Raw genomic sequence first — 17,884 nt, 5'->3', positions numbered from 1 at the left:
AAAAACACCCGCCGAGTTGCTCATAAAAAGTCAACTCCGGGGTAGACAAACGAGGAAAGGAAAACGATGACACTTTCACTCGTTTTCATGGTGCAGATGGATACACCATAACGATCCACGAGTTCATGATGACGACAATAAAACTTTGCCAGCGATTTCTAAGTGTAGGTCAAGATATGAGGCCGACTTCACAGCGTCTGTAGTATCCTTTATCTCAAGTCCTTTTGGGTAGATGCGATGTATCAAATCCCCGAAATTAGGATTGTTTAAAGATAATACCTCATATATATAGCGGAAACTGAGATCAAAGGATGTAGCCAAACGATATTCTTTCTTTCTGATCAGATCAGCTATAAAGTCAGCCTCATAAGAGTGAAGGAATAGGTCAGCAAGTAAAGGGGCACACTTTGTTCCCATTGGAATGCCGACCGTTTGTTGAAAAACACGTCCACCACACTGGACAAATATGTTGTCAATTAAAAATTCCAGCATTTTGTAAACATCTTCCTTTGTATATTTGGAAGATGATTTGGAATTACTTCCTACAAATTATGAGGAATCACTACCAAGAACTATATATTTGTATGGGGGAATTTTGTTGGTAACGTTTTTATTATGGAGGATGATAGCCAAATTAATTACATCTATACCTTTGTTGACAAACGGTAGTTGAAGACATGATTGTTTTTCTTCATCTTGACTTTTCACACAAAATGGTTGAAAGAGTCGGTGGAAACCAATATCCAAAATGATGGCAACAAGTATGTATAATGATGAGGTGGGGTCAGAAACAAGAGTGTTAAGACTTGTTTTGTAAAGGGAGTGTAGTAGAGTGAGAGGTATAGAATTAAGTTTGGTTCTAATGTGATGAAGTCCAAGAGGTTTTTGTATGAAAGGAAGGAGACCATCTATGGATACATCATGTAACTTAGGTGACGAATAGAGGCGATGGCCATGACTCCTTTCCCGTCTTGAATTTTTGTCAAATAAATTCATCACATTTATGCTATTGTTATATTGGCTTGAAAGGTTTCCTATACTTTTGATGTTGTCATTGCATCCGTAAGGTATTGCAGTACTCCTCTCTTTCCTTACGATACTTTTTACTTAAAACGGGACTGTTTGAAAATTTAACAAATTAGAGCGGTTACGCGATGACAAACAGAATTTATATAGAATCTTAACATTGGAGCGGGGACACTGGGGACAAACAGAGTTTTCTAACATTTTATGAAATACTGCGGTTACGCGGTGACACGGTGACAAACAGAATCTATATAGAATCTTAACATTCGAGCGGGGACAAACTGAACTTCTATATAAAAAAAAACAAAGAACATAAAGTAACTACAATCATACATACAAAATAGTAAAAGCAAATGAGCAACTCGGACTCCACTAAAAACTGGGAGCATGGACCAGATACACCGGTAGGGTAAGCGTCATCTGCTTCTCTAGAAACACCCGCCGAGTGGCTACATAGTCCTTCAGCCTGGAGTAACAATATTCTTATTCAAACATGATATTAATTTACAGTTTCCTCAACAGCGATTGCTTAGTACACGATATTAACTGTGAGAATTTAAGTGTGCTGCATATTTGATAATGACACTGGTATAAATTTCTTTCTTTGCTCAGGAAATACTGGGCATTCAATGATAAAATTGTATTCATCACCAAAGTTCCTCGTATTACAGAAATTACAAGTCCTGTTTTTTCTATCAACATTCGTCCAACGTGGGTTTTCTAAAATTCTATAGTTAATCGCTTTACTCGACTCGAAAATAGTTGCGTGCCAATTTTGTATATATTGGTCTTGCAGTCGCCGTTTCAGAGTACATTTTAGGTTTTTTAGATTATAAGTTTAGGTGTAACTTATAAAATTTTAGATTAACTCTTTCAAGGATATCAGATTTTATGTATTCATTTACTATTTGGTCTTGGCCACAAGCTTTATCATTTTTTTAATTTCTTATACATTTCAGATTTCACCTTGAGATATATATCCGTTGATTTGCTCATTTATGTCTACGGGAATATCATATTCAGAAAAGGTACTCGCTTTTCATCGGTACTCGTGAGATTAAGTTCTTTAAAAAATTCGCATAAGGTTTCAATCTCGATGTTAGGTTTCTTCTGTTTCTTGTTACGTTTAAGAATCTTCCAAAAATGCTTTGAATCATGTAGATGATGCTGTAACTTGATAATTTATCTAAAAAAACTCTTTTATAGTCCTTTTCGGCAGCAATGAAATCATTCCTGCTTTCAGTACTACCAATTTTCTTAAACTTCTTTTTAAACTTTCTAAACTTTTGACTGACTTGTTTACAGTCTTTATCAAACTAGGGTTTTTCATTATTTTACTTATGCATTCCTTTCTGTTATTGAGTTAATTTGTGTTACCAGTTAATTAAATTGACATGTTATAAAAGATTTACTGAATAAACAGCATCTTTTAATTGTGTCTGGTGTAATTGTTTGATGTGTATCTAAGTAGGAGAATACTCAGACACACAGGTATACAAGAGGACATATACACATTCAAACATAGTCACGACAAACAACTGTTTGATAAACCACACTCAATACATTTACAGTTTTTACAAATACATAAAAGTACATCACAGAAAACTTTAAAATATTTTTATGAAATGAGCGAGGTCTTTTCAGTATGACATAGTTTTAATAGATTAATAAACTTTTGTTCATAAATTGTAAATAATAACTAGGCATATATATTTTGACTAAATTCTAGAATTTCTCTTTTCAGACAAATGATCAGGTAATGAAATTCATCGCCTGTTGCATTTCTACATAATTGGCATTTCGTTCATCTCGTGGGATTACTGTCCATCTCTCGGTTTCAATAGCTAGGGATCTTCAAATTTGAGCATCTGAATTTAGAAATAAACAGTCTATCTGCTTGTTGTAAACGTGGCAGGTAATTTTCTAGGCCAAAGTTAGTCCTACATTTTGAATAGTAGTCGCCACAATTTGCGTTAGACATGCTAGACTGCCATTGTTGTATAAACTGATCTTTCAATTGTACTGAAAGCATTGACTTTAATACTTGTTTTTCTAATGGTATCTGGTTATCCCAGAATCCCAGATGAACGATAATCCAGTATCATCAAAATCAATTTAACATGGGAAATCCACTTGAATTTGTCTGGTTCTAAAGAATATAGTTTTAAGATAACTTGTTATATGATTGAGCATAGTTTTGTATTGTTGAGCAGAAGGTTGTTCCAAAACATTACCATTCTACATTTGATATTAATAAAGGAAATCGACCTAATTCTCCATATATCATATAGTTAGGCGGGGTATTTCGAACTCTCAATTTTTTCTTACAAAACTATAAATGAATTCTTTCCATTTCATCTGTTTTGTCGAAACCCAAAACTTCAGATGCATATAACAGTATTGGACTTATCAATGAGTCATAAAGTTTAAACTGTAAATCAATTGGTATGCTTATTTTTTTTATTTTTGCGTACAAAGCATAAAGGGCCTTTCACAACCTTTTCTTTGCTTTGTGAAAACTTCCATTGTAACAATATAACACACTTAAGTATGAATAAGTGTTTACAATATCAATATCTTTTCCGTAAAGTTTGACTTTATGATTTAATATTGTTTTCTTTTTAATGAAAACCACAACTTTTGTTTTACTCGTGTTCATACTTAACTTCCAACGCTCACAGTATCTTTCAAAAACCATGTCAAACTCTCTTGCATATCATTTACGCTCTCTGGTTATAATGCCGTATCATCAGCATAAAGAATAATAAACAATGTTACAAATATTCCTATAGACTCTTGACATACATCAGAAACGGCCCTAAGACTTTCGACAGTGTTTTCTGTGAAAAAATCTTCCAAATCATTCAGGGTCTATATATACATTATTTAACTAACTTTTATTTACATAACTATACTGGCCCGTGCAGGTCCGGGTGTCAAGAGAATAGACCTACAGCAGCGCTAAGCTTGTCGTAAAAGGCGACTGAATAGTGCTCAGAAACCTAGCCAGGGGCTAGGCGCTCTGCCCACAGAGCAACTGGGATGTGTGTCCCAGGTGGTGGAATGGGGTACCCCTGGAATGTTTCATGCTGGGGTTGTCAGGCTATAAGACGGAAAACCTGACCGCAAACAATAGTGGTGCACCGTGTTGGAACAGATGTCACGTTCCTCGCACGTTAAAGAACCCTGCTGTGGTATTCGATAGGAGTAGGAACCTTTACGCTCCGTCACAGGAGACTAAATTGCCCGATCGTACCCATCCCCCCTTTTTGTAGTGGCAATCTAAATTTGTCGACCCTATTGTCCTTGTGTCCCATCCTTTTTTTCATTTCATCATCATTTCATGTTCATTTGATCATCCATTTCTTGTTCATTGTCTGAATATAGCTGAAATATTGTTCCTCGGACGTTAAACCTCAACAAACAAACAAACATAACTTGTGCCAAAGAGATGAAGAATTATAAATTTACCTGTATTCTAGTGAAAAGAATCAATAACATCTGGCGCAATTTAAATACGAAAATCGAAAAGTAAACTGGCACGAAAGGCCTCCTTTTTTGACACAAAAGGAAAAACGTCCTGTTTAGCACAATACCATGTTTTTGCTACAATATGTGCGTAATGTCTGAGCTATTGTGCTATTCATTCTCTCACAGGTTGTGTTTGACTAAGGATGGTATGAGCTTGTATGAAACTTTTTGACATGGAACAATTCACACAATGCTTGAATGAGTTTGGACATAAAATTAGCACCTCTATCATTTACAATACAAGATGGAGCACCAAAATGACAAAATATTTCTTTGTACAAAATGCTAGCAATGTATGGTGCTTCCATAGAATGTAAAGGAAATGCCTCACTCCATCTTGAGAAACTATCTACAATAAGCAAAATGTGCTGATTACCCTGGGTTGTTTTAGGCAAATTTGTGATAATATCCATGTGCCATCTTTCAAAAATGTCCGCTATCGGGAGGGGTATCAAAGGAGCTGGACGTTTATTTACTGGCCTTTTGGATCTTTGACATTTGTCACATGACATGACATAATCATACACATTTTGGTACATACCATGCCAATAGTATTTTAGCTGTAAAGCCGCACAAGTCCTTTTAAAACCTTTGTGAACACCTCCACTAGGGCTAAGGCGCTCTGCCCACAGAGCAACTGGGATGTGTGCCCCAGTTGGTGGAATATATTTGCTAAGTCATCAAGATTGCCGGGTTTATCATTTTCAATTACACTCACTATTGGAGTATCATTATATTCAAAATGTACTTCAGTAACCATTTTTTTATTGGTATTTTCAACATCCTGTTTTTCATTTAACACATTTATAATTGAAGGAGGAAAATCATCGTTTATAGACAAATGGTTTTCTTCAGTGATTGGAAATGATAACCGAGAAATAGCATCTGCATTTTGGTTATTTTTGTCCTACTTATATATAACATCAAATGTATAATTTTGTAATTGTAGAGCCCAACGACCTAACTTTGCATTGGTATCTTTTACTTTGTGAAGCCAAACTAAACTTTTGTAATCAGTATAAATAGTAAATTTTGAATGTGACAAGTATGCTAAATTCAACTTGATCCCTTCCAATACACTTAGACATTCTTTTTCACTTATTGTCCATTTTTTTCATCAGTTTTTAAAGCACGGCCCCCATAATTTATTACTCGCTCTCTGTTTTGATCATCTAATTGTCCTAAAATATAGCCAATAGCATGCCCTGAGGCATTGCAACTTAGTATGAAAGGTTTGGACATGTCAGCATAAGCTAAAATTGGGGCAGAAGTAAGTGCTAATTTTAAAGTTTCAAAAGCATTCTTGCACAACTCAGTCCATTTAAATTCTTCATTCTTATGTAATAACTGATTTAGGGGTACTGTAATTTTGTTATAGTCTTTTACAAATTTTCTATAGTAAGTTGTTAAACCAAGAAAGTGACAAACTTCATGCTGGTTTTTAGGCTGTGGATATTCTTTCACAATTCTAATTTTTGCATCATCTACTTCTACACCTTCTCTTGACAACACATGTCCCAAATAGTTAACTTTGGCAATTCCAAATTTACATTTACTTGGTTTCAAGGTCAAATGTGCTGTCTTCAGCCTACAAAAAACTTCACCTAAATGAGTAAGATATTCTTCAAAAGTCCTACTAAATATTAAAACGTCATCTACATACACCAAAACATTTTTATAATGCAAATCTTGCAAAACTTTATTTATCATCAGTTGAAACATGATGTGCTATTGGATAATCCAAATGGTAGTCGCTGCCACTCATAAACACCTGAATGAGTGACAAAAGCTGAGCGTCTTGTAGACTCTTCTTCTAAAGGAATTTGCCAAAACCCATTTGCATAATCTAAACTACTAAAATATTTAGCTTTTGCTTCTCCTACTGCATCAAAAACATCATTCATATGTGCTAAAGGATGGGACATGACTTTCATGATTGAATTTAGTTTCCTATAATCCACACAAAATCGGAATGTGGAATCTTTCTTTTTAACTACAACAACTGGAGAATTCCAGGGGGAGGTGGAAGGTCTTATAATATCATGTTCTATATGTAGGTAAACGGATTGGAGGGTGGTCCCTTGTGTCTATCTGATGAAAATGAACATCAGTTTGGCCTAATTCAGATAAATCAGCCGCAAAAACATTCCTATGCTTTTGTAAAAAAAAATGCTATAAGCTTCTTTTGCTCTTCAGCTGATAGCTGAGAGTTTGACAAATCAAATTTTGCCTTTTCTTTTAGCATTTGCTTTACTTTTATCAAGAGAGGCTATCATCTTCTCTCTTTTGTCAAAGTTATCTGATAATGTTTGTATAGAATCTATAATACTTCTTGTATATTTGCTATTTCTTTATGCTTTGGCAACACAATTGCTGGTTCAGTAGGGTTAATAATTTGCAATTTTCCTAGCTTGTTAGTATTTGTAGCTTTTATGGTGCTTTTATCCTGTGCAGGAATGCAAATTCGCTTAGTGGATTTAGCTTTGGCGTCTTGCAATGTGATAATAGCTACTTGAAATGTGCCATCATGCAAATATAGAGTGCGTGAAGGATAGTGTATGTTTGCCTTATTTTCTATAAGGAAATCATCCCTTAAGAATAACCCATACTGTAAATCGGCAACCACATAAAACTTGTATGGTATTATTAAGCCTTGAAAATCTAGAGGTAAGGTTACTTCCCCTTTAACACTGTGACCCTCACCACCTACATCATATATATGCTTAAAGAAAGACTTATGCAATTTAAGATTTGACTTATTTTGCTTATTTATGAAGTTTTCTGAAGCACAAGAGATGGCAGCACCCGTATCAACAAGACCTATTGTATTTATGCCTAGCTTTTTTAAAGAGATTCTATTTTTGTTCATTGGTGTGATTAAGTTTACCTTATGTTTCTTGCCATTCCTAGACTGGTGCCTAAAAATGGGCGCATTTCCCTATTGCCTAATAGTTTCTCCATTGACATCCCTAACAGCCCTACATTTGTTTATGAAATGTCCTTGCCTCTTACACCTATGACATGTTTTATTTCTAACAAAACATTCTCCCTTTTTACCACTACACTTATTCATACCACAAGTTGTACAGGAGGAGCTAGATGATTGAAAATTTCTTTGGTCTGAATTGAAAGAACTACTGTTAATGTTTTGACCCTGATATCTTTCATTGTCAAATTTGCCCTGACTAAACTTTTGCTTCAGCTCATAATTTTCTCTGCCTAAAGATTTTACCTAAGATAATTCTGCAATTGAAGTTTGTAAAGTTATGACTTCATTTTGTGAAAGAGCATTCACATGTTGGGGTCTTGGTTCATATGCTGCAGTTAATTTTGCTTCTAAACATTTTTCTGCAATGCTTGCAGCATGTTTTAGTTCATCTAAAGATTTGGGGTCTCTCTGAATTATAATATTTCTGAGACTTGGATGAAATCCCTTTTTTACAATTTTAAGTACTAAATTTAGAGGAATGTGTTGGTCATTGGCCCTAATTATCACCCTGTCCATATAATCTAGCGCGCTTTCTTTAGCCTGTTGTTGAATGAACAAATCATCTTCATCAGATTCAAAGCGTACCTCTAACAGGCGAAGAACCTGTTTTACATTTTGTTTAGTAGTGTCAGGCAGCCCTTCATAATAAGTTTTCGCTGAATCTTTTAAATGAAAAGGCAAGGTATTTGCAGCTAACAAAGGCGTTATATTTTGCAGTGTATACCATCTTTCAAATTGCTCTGTCCACTGCGAAGGCATATTATCCCCTCTGTATGTTGTTAATTGATTCAGGGATGAAAAGAAAATGTACCCGATTATTGCTTCTGGTGTCATTCTGGACTTCCAACATCTCAGGTGCTATTGGAGCTTCTGTCTGGTTAACTTGAACAGCTTGTGTAGAGTCATCCTCCTCATTATGCACTTGTATTTCTGCCTGTTGCAGAAGCTGACGTGTTGACCTGGTACCACCGGGCATCTTAAGGGTCTTCCACCAATTTGATACGACTGTATTTTGGGGGAACAAGCTTTTGTCGTAATGTTGATCTTGTTATAGTAATTTGTACTGCTTTGCTTGCTTAGTGTGTTGCTGCTTTTCTTTCTGTGTGATTTCTACATAAATATAAAGATGGTCTAAGTTGCAGTATTCTTTATTATCAGATCTCTGGAGCACAAGTCATATAATAATCCTAAATATCAACAGCACACAATTCATATAGTTAAATAAAACATACAGGTAAGGTACTCAGGTCTACACCACTTTTCAACGATTTAAAATCTATATTGAAAGTAATAAAAGCCTATATCCAACTCTTGATTAATTACGCTTGCTCCTAGTACTAACTTTATCCATTTATTTTCCTATTTTATATGGAAACTGAATTTGCAAAATGCATATTAAAAGACTATCTTATCACATACCTCAACTGACATTGGATTCATGGCATATTTTAAGTTATGCAATCCTCTGTTTTAGCAAAACATACTTTCACATATCTGTAGGGACGAACCTTATAGAAAAAGTAGGGGAGACGTGTTTAGGGGTAGGCCCCAGGGTGTAAGAGCCCACAGGGATAAAACACCGTTAGCAAATGCTAAGAAGCTGCTTATCAAATAAAGTAAAATCTGCATTTTTCAATAAATGTTGCTTTAAATTTATTTATACAGTTTTACTGCAATTATTATCTCCCTTTAATATTGAAGTCACTGGTACTACTTACTTGTCAGTCACTTAGGGTGCTCATAGGGCTCCAGTATCTGTATTATTGCAGGAACTGTCAAAATGTCATGTCTTGTCTGGTCAGTGTCTGTAGCTAGAAGGCTGGTACCTAATTAGGGGGAAACCAGTGTCATCATCTGGGGGATTCCCCAGACTGACCAGGATTTGGGTCAACCTAAACCTAAGATCACTACACTCCCCTCCGTTTTATTCAAAGGCCCTCCCCTTACTGGCCATGGGAAAAGTATCAAAGCATGACATGACACTCTTTCAATGAAAATTATTGCAGACAAGGATAGTAAATGAAGGAAAAGTGCAGTGAGTTAGGACCAATTCTGAAGCAACTAGGTACCAGCAACCAACATGGACTAAAATATGGAAAACCCACCCCACCTATTACTGCTAGAATAAATATCTCATGAAAATCCGAATTACCTTATATAACATAAAGTAAAAATAACACCCACAGGACATTACTTCCCACTGTGGGGGTAACATACATGTATTTTGAACTACATTAGTACACTTCTATGATACAATTCCCTCTCTAGGAAATGCAGTCCTTATGCGCGTGCAATGTACATGAAAATGCCTAACACCAGTTTGTTAGCCTTCCAAGTAACCTATGCACAGCACTCCCCTTCCTTTTACCTGAAAAGTTTTGGGTTCAATCAGAATGCAACAAACCAACAAAACAATACAGACTGTTCACAATGATGGGGGTATTTACAATTTCTTGAGGCTTTAAGTGAATGCCTCAGTTTGAGAACTGAGGGTAGTTGAACTGCTCACTGGACTTTGTATCCCAGGACTGAGTAACTCGTTTTAACCAGGATCGCACCCACATTGAATAAAGATTCTGACCTCTGCACCCTATTTGATAACTTAATGGGACTTTCTCAGGTATGGTAAAACCCAATTTCAAAGCTAGGGAACAGTGATAATCAATAACTTGATCAGTATGTGAAAAATTACACGAATGAAAGTGTTTAAACATACTGTTGGAAATGTGTGGCACTTGTTTCACTGTTTGCAAAATGACCTTAAATCCTTGCCATTGGAATCTGGAACTGTTCTCACACAACACATTTCTAATGATTACAGTTCTTGATTTTTGGAGAGTGTTTAAAGCCTCCTCCCCTTCCTGCTTGTACATCTCAGGTGATATTGGGGGTCCCCTGTGTGTTCATCTACTTTGGTGGGCTTTAGACCTTTCTCCCTGGATACCACCAATCCCTGATTAGGTAAACCTAATGGCATTGCTGGAGGGTCTCCTGTGTGTTCATCATTCTTTATGGACATAAGGCCCTTAACATGGAACCCTTGTTGGATGTGATTGGTGATCCCAGTATGTGTTTGCATTTGGGGATCCCCTGTGTTTTCTTTACCCTTGATCGACATTAGAATCTTTCTATAAGGTTGCTCACAGTTGTGAATGGGAATATTGGGTGGCAAGGGGGATCTCCTCTGTGTTCGTCACCTTTGATTGACATAAGACCATTTCCATGGGACTGCTTAATGTTGTGAATGGGAATACTTGGTGGCATTGAGGGATCTCTTGTGTGTTCATCTATCTTAGTGGCTTCAAGGCCTTTCATCCAGCTTTCATGATAGAGTTTGTCTAGAAGTAATTTGGAAATGTCCCTACATGATGTTGCTCCAAAGAAATACTTTTCTACTTCCTTATTATTAGTGACTGCCGGAGCAGTGTCCACTATGGCTGTCATCCCCTGACCCTGGATCTTCACAGGAATTCTTAAAACATTCCCTCCAACTACATGTCTGGCTGATACATTTTCAATTTCACCAGGCTCTGTTTCCTCAGTCCCTGATTCCGAACTCTCAGACTTGTAGCCCTTTTCTGGAGTTGAGGTTGCATTATGCGGACCCCCCTGGGGTAGCCTCTTGTCCATATTCATGTCATGTGATAATAATGTATAGCCAACCAGGCTAGATGATCGGAAATATCTGGGCATGAGGTTAGGCAAACATTCTGGGCTTTGCTTACCATGGGTTGGACTAGATTTGGATGTGTTAGCTAGTTCATGATTGGGAGAACGAGTCACCCGCGCCCCTCTTTTCGGTGAAGGGCTGTAATAACGGACACAACTTGACTAGCTTGGGTCCCCTTGGAGTGGGGTCCTTAGATGGATCCTCCCTACCGTATCTCTAGGACTGCCTTGTTGGGCTCTAGCTCTCCCTGGAGACACTTACCTAGGGTGGGGATTTTCCAACATTGTGTTTGATTCCAATTGGGCCATTGTTTGAGGCTCTACCCCAGGTTGGGTCCTAAAATACTCTAGGGGAACTTGCTTCCCCTTGTACACATGAGCCCACGGTTTAGGTTGCCTTTTTAAAGTAGACCCTTGCACCCTTAGTGCACTGTCTGCCCTAACTGCTTTCTTACTGATGAGACCTTTTAATTCAGGGGTCAAGTTCAGGCCTCGTGAACCGACCCCTTGCTGTTTAACGGCCTCTCTGAAAAACTTACATTCTTTGACTTTGGGGAGTCAGGCCTTCTAATTGGGAATTCCCTCTTATGGTGGCCTTCTTGCTGGCAATGAAAAAAACATTCCTCCCTTAGAGCTTGAGGATGGGTTACAAGATGCTGGAGGCCTGAACTGGCTAGCCATATTAGTAATCAGCCTCCTTAGCTCCTCAATTTTCCCTTCAAGCACTTCAATTTCATATTTCCAGGGAGCCTGATTCGCCATTCCTCCCCCTCTGCAGTTGCACATACTTGAGGTTCTTCCCTCTCTGAGTGGCTACTCCACCCTTGTTCGGAACCCACCATTTTAACTTCCCTTCTGGGCCCCCTACCATATACAGCTTGTTGGTTATAATGGAACCAGCGCATCTTATCAACTGCCTCCTCAATGCTTATGGGGCGTACATTGGAAGCATAGCTCCCTGCTTCTTTGTCTGCAGCACCCTGACAGAGTTTCAAAATTGCCTGCTGGTACATGTGGGGATCTGGGAGAGACCTGAATGCCTTAGTCGCCAGGGTTAAAAACCGTGTCTGCCCAGTCTTCAAGGGACTCTTCTGGGGCTTGTCGGGCATTATTGAACTGCACTTTGGCCGTCTCTTGGACTTCTTTAAACCCAAACCGTTTTTCCAACTTTCTGACTAAATCACCAAAAGTCATATTGTGGTTGCGCTCCACCAGATGTGCGTAATACTCACTGGCCTTCCCTTCCAGGGCCCAGCACAACTGGTCCATGCACTCCTGTGGGGACTACTCATTCACCTCTGAGTACCGGGAGAACTTGGCATAAAAAGCTTGACAGTTAGACTTCCCATCATATTTTAAGGCCTTTGGGATGGTGACACCTTTGGCATTCCCCCTCCCTCTCTCATCCTGTTCCCAATCAACTCTACCCATAGGTGCTGAGCTTGTACGACCTGGGTAGGGTCGCTCACTTATTCTGCCCGACGGTGTTTTATCCCTGTGGGCTCTTACACCCTGGGGCCTACCCCTAAACACGTCTCCCCTACTTTTTCTATAAGGTTCGTCCCTACAGTTCCTCCTTCCGTAAGGCCTACCTGTACCTCTCCCTGTTTCCCCCTTAATCGGGCCTGCTCTACCACTCCACCTCTCTTTGAAATGACCCCTCCCACCTGATGGTGTTTCCACCTCATTATGTTCAAGGTTTGACCTATTCCGGTTGAAACCCCTATTACATGTACCAACAAATGTATCCATCCTTGACCTTCTCTCCCCCTACCATAACCTTCCACTAGTGGGGTGTCATACGTCAACCTTTGCGACACTGATCTTTGTCTCTGGTGGGGGTATCTCGGGCCAGGGGTGGTGTGTGCCCATGGGGTTGCCTGTGATGCGGGGCCAGGGGTTACATAAAACGCCATCATGCTCTCCAATATCATCTAGGGATAGCTCGCTTAACTCTGGGGGTGAAGGGGTTCTATCTGACCAAGACTTTCCCTCATCACCTAACTCCCCTCTAAATCCGGTGGTGCTCAAGGTTTCCCCCCAGCTCCCACTGGTCATCTATAAAATCCCCTTCACTTTCCTCCTCATATGGGGTAAAGTTCAGCATTTCCACTAACTGGGGCGTTACCCTTAGGTAAGGGATTTCACCAAGGTCTTGAAAAGTCAGGGATCCCTTCTCTTCCCTCAAATCAAGAATTTGTCCCGCTAACGCTCTACCTATACCTTGGAGTTCTAGAAGCTCCTCGTAAGAGCAATAGTTCATCCTTACCTGTGTACCCATCTTACGCTAAGTGGCTGATGGCTATAACCTCTTCTATAAAAAAAATTATCTGCAGGTTTCCAAAATAGTCCTAAAATTGGGCAAAAATGGGCAAAGGCTTGATTTTTCGTTTTTTTTATTTTGTAATGCATGTCTGCTTTTTTTTCTAAGGAAAACCAGATTTTTACACTGGCCCCCTAGACTGCTAATTACAGGTGAAATTCTTGTGCTGGTGTCTGTAGTTACAAGCACAGTTTGAAAGGCTTGATGTGATGGCTTCCAGTGTAATTACATATAAAATTACAGGTAGTTTACAATTTATATTATTCCCTCCCTAGCTAGTGATTTAACCAATTGTCTAGGCCCTACTGTCCCACAGCACCAGGTCACTTCCAACAATTTTCCTGATTAAATCGAAAAAAAAGGAGAAGAAATATTTACAGAAATAAAAACAATAACTGAATAAGGGTTGGTAGTATTATTCCCCTTCAAGTTACCAAATCAACCAACTGGCTAGGCCCTACTGTCCCACTGCACCAGGTCCCTTCCAACAATTTCCCTGGTTAAATTGGGGAAAAAAAGAAGAAAAAATTACCAACAATGAAAAATATGATATAAAGATGTCAGCTGTGCCTATGTTTATCCACCAACACCAGCACATTTGACCAAACCCAAGTCCCTTTCCTTTTACAAACATTGACAAGGGGTCAGAACAAAGATGGCCACTGCTGGACCATGTGGTCAGGCAGCACTTTCCTGGCTATTTTCAGAAAATCTGAAATATTCTATGTTGACTCCCCACAGTTCGTGGAAAGTCGCAGCGCCAGTGAAGTAACTGGTACTACTTACTAGTCAGTCACTTAGGGTGCTTCTAGGGCTCCAGTATCTGTATTATTGCAGGAACTGTCAAAATGTCATGTCTTGTCTGGTCAGTGTCTGGAGCTAGAAGGCTGGTACCTAATTAGGGGGAAACCAGTGTCATCATCTGGGGGATTCCAGACTGACCAGGATTTGGGTCAACCTAAACCTAAGATCACTACAATATGTAACAACTATGACTCAAGTCTGGGACAGACCGTGTACATAATTTCTGAAATCTTTTACTAGCAATTTGAACTCAGAAATGTAACTGACTGCAACTTAATTTTATATTATTTTCTAACTACATTTAACTATATAAAACTTATTTACAACTTATCAATGTTTATACTGTTATATTTAAAGATATCACTTTGCTAAAACATTGTTTTGCAAGTCAAAAAAATACTTATTAATTTAAAGTCTACGTACTTGCATTTTTCTTAACTTCAAAGCATTGTTTCAATTTAATTTTAATTTCTATTCACTTAATTTAAATTCATGAAACATAAATTCAGAAAAGCTAAACGAATGCATGTTATTTTCTAACTAAACTTAACTTACCTAAATAATATAAAGATGGTCTAAGCTGCAGTATTCTTTATTATCAGATCTCTGGAGCGCAAGTGATTTGAAATTTCGGACTCCGATCATGATTCGGACGATCACGTGCAAACCTCCAGAGCTGCAACTTGACCAATCATATTTGTTTATTAATTAATTTTGCTTAACGCCCTTTTTGACCATTGGTCAATCTAACATTTTCCACTTTCTTGTTACCTTAATTTAACACCTTTATCTTAATTATCTGAAGATGTTAAAGCTTATCATAAGTGTATATATAAGAAAATAAACCCTTTTATTCTTTAATGTCCTATGACCATACTTGTTTATTTAAGGACCAAAGAGCTAATTATATGTGACGCAACCTTATCGCAAATTATGATTAAAGCTTAATTCTAAAATGTGTTGTGTGAGAACCTATTATCCTAAAAAGTATTTCAATTATTAAAGCTAAATGCCAAAAATTCCATTTCCAACTTATTCTAGTATTAATTTTGTCAAAATATTGTATTCTAAAACTTATCTTGAGCTTTAATTCAAAATAACAATTTTGAAATCTAAAACTTATGTTTTTAAATGGTTTACTTTTTAAAAGTATAAAAGCTATTTTTGTGCATCACAGATACAAGATTAAGTTGAAATTTTGAGTCAGTACCGATAGATTAACCTTGAAGTCCTTTATATTCCGGTATTGTATTTTTGTTTCATAAGAATTTCTAATATATATATATATATATATATATATATATATATATATATATATATATATATATATATATATATATATATATATATTTGTGTATGTGTGTGTGTGTTTAATATAATAGAGTCAACGAAGTGGTGCCGACAGCGTCGTCATCGTCGGCGGCGTCCGTGTCGTCGTCGTCCATATTCACTTGATTTTCGTGTGATGACTTTATGGTTATGGTTGTCCAATTGTTATGACATTTTGATATGATATACTAAATATTAATTAATGATTGCTTCTATTTAATTTTTTAGTTTATGGCCCCTACCATTTTAAAATTAGGGCCATCCATGTAACTGACAGATACCACACTGTCGGTTTCTGGTAATCTAAAAAAAAAACTGAGAGCCCAGAATTTTACCAAGCTAACCTACATAAAGTGAATGCCCAATCCTTATTAACATGACATAGCAAGTTCTACACATCCATGCAAGTACACCTTCAAGGAAGAATATGTATATGACATGTCATGGTTGTGGCATGTCATATTGTGGAATTTGTTCCGCATTCATTGATATCAGTAGATATTTAGTAACGCATGTTAAATATATATTTGTAAATATGTGCACAATTCAATTATTGATCTCAGTAAATGGAGGAATTTTCTGGACGATGCAAACACGTTCACCCTACCGGTGCACTTTGGTCATGTTCCCAGTATTAAGTGGAGTCCGAGTTTCTCATTTACTTTTGTTACTTTTATGTATTATTTTAGTTACTTTATGTTCATTGTTGTGTTTGTCTGTTTTCCAAGTCTGGTCTTTGTCCCTGGATTACATTCCTTTTATTTCCGCTAGAATCTTGGTTTCATTGGTTACTCTTTCAAGACTTCTCAAAACTCTTTCAATATGTATGTTAAAATTTGCTCTTTGGGCAATACCAGTCTGCGTCCATACTTGCCCCTCGGGCAATACCAGTCTGTGTTGTCCACACTAGTAATACAATTTTTAAAAAAGTTAAACCGACCACCACTTTCCTGAGACGAAATTTACTTTTCAAGGCTTCCATATTCTCAGTACATAAAATAAAATCAGTGTGAAAAAAACAACATAATATGTCAGTCCTTCATTTTTTATTTTAATTATATTACTAGAGCTTCTAGACAGCCTGAATAGTTCACCTGGTCAAGATATAGTCTTTTTAGCTTTCTAAAGATAAACTCTTTAGAGTACTATTGTCACAATAATCATTTAATCAATCGAGATCATCTTGGTTGTCCACCCGGTTTTCAGCTCTCATAATCGTTTCCTGACTCTTGAAGGGCAATAACTCCAAAATCGATCAACAGATCTTAATGAAAATTTCGGCATAGGTCCGTCTCACCACGCTGATCAATTTTACCCCGTGAAAATTTGGATAAACCCTTAAAACTAATTGGTTCTCGAATTATTCCCACAAATCCTCATTTTAGTAATGGTAGCCAAGTTTTACAGCAGACAAAAAATCTCAAGACACTCATTGTTAAGGATATCCTAACAAACTTTCATGCCATGTTTGGTTATAATCCATCCAGAGGAGAAGATTTCCAAAGATGAAAATCCTGCAATTTGACCGTTATTTGTTTATTTTTAGTAATGGCGGTCATGTTTTTCGCAACAATCATGCTAATTTTTGTTTCAACCCATCAAAGTTGGAAATGTAAAATTCAGCCCATAACTCATTCATTCGTCAACGTATCCTTCTGAAAATTTCCACATAGATCCATCCCATTATGCAATTTGACCCCTATGGTCCTTTTTAAGTAATGGTGGCCGTGTTTTTCGCTAGATCAAAAATCCCCACATTAGAATTATTATGAACGTTCATGTAAAGTTTGGTTACAATGATTTTAGAGGAGATGATGTTTAAAAGAGTTAACGGACGACGACGGACGATGACGACAGACACATAATGATGGCAATAGCTCAATTGACCCTTCGGCCAGGTGATCTAAAAAAATCCCCATGGTTTTTTGTAGGCGGGACGTGTGAAATGACATTTTCACGACAAATTTTACAAACTTCATGGGTTTTACTGTTGTAATATATGAATGAGACAACCACTCTAGTAATTAAGGACCTTTTTCGGTATGCAATGTAATTAGTTAATGTTGGTACGCCCCTTTTTGTGGTAGATTCCTCCAAATCTAACTGAAATTCTGAAGTTTATATTCTAAAAAGTAAATGAAAAAAAAAACCATTTAATTTACATACATTTCTACTTCTATCAAAAACATTGTGCACATCTACTCATTATTCTA

This window comes from Perna viridis, chromosome 1, assembly GCF_037379345.1.
Source record: "Perna viridis isolate PV_CMFRI_1.1 ecotype Kerala chromosome 1, ASM3737934v1, whole genome shotgun sequence".
NCBI classification, from domain to species: Eukaryota; Metazoa; Mollusca; class Bivalvia; order Mytilida; family Mytilidae; genus Perna; species Perna viridis.
The sequence above is the reverse complement of the archived record's forward strand: the minus strand, read 5'-3'. Positions refer to the sequence as shown.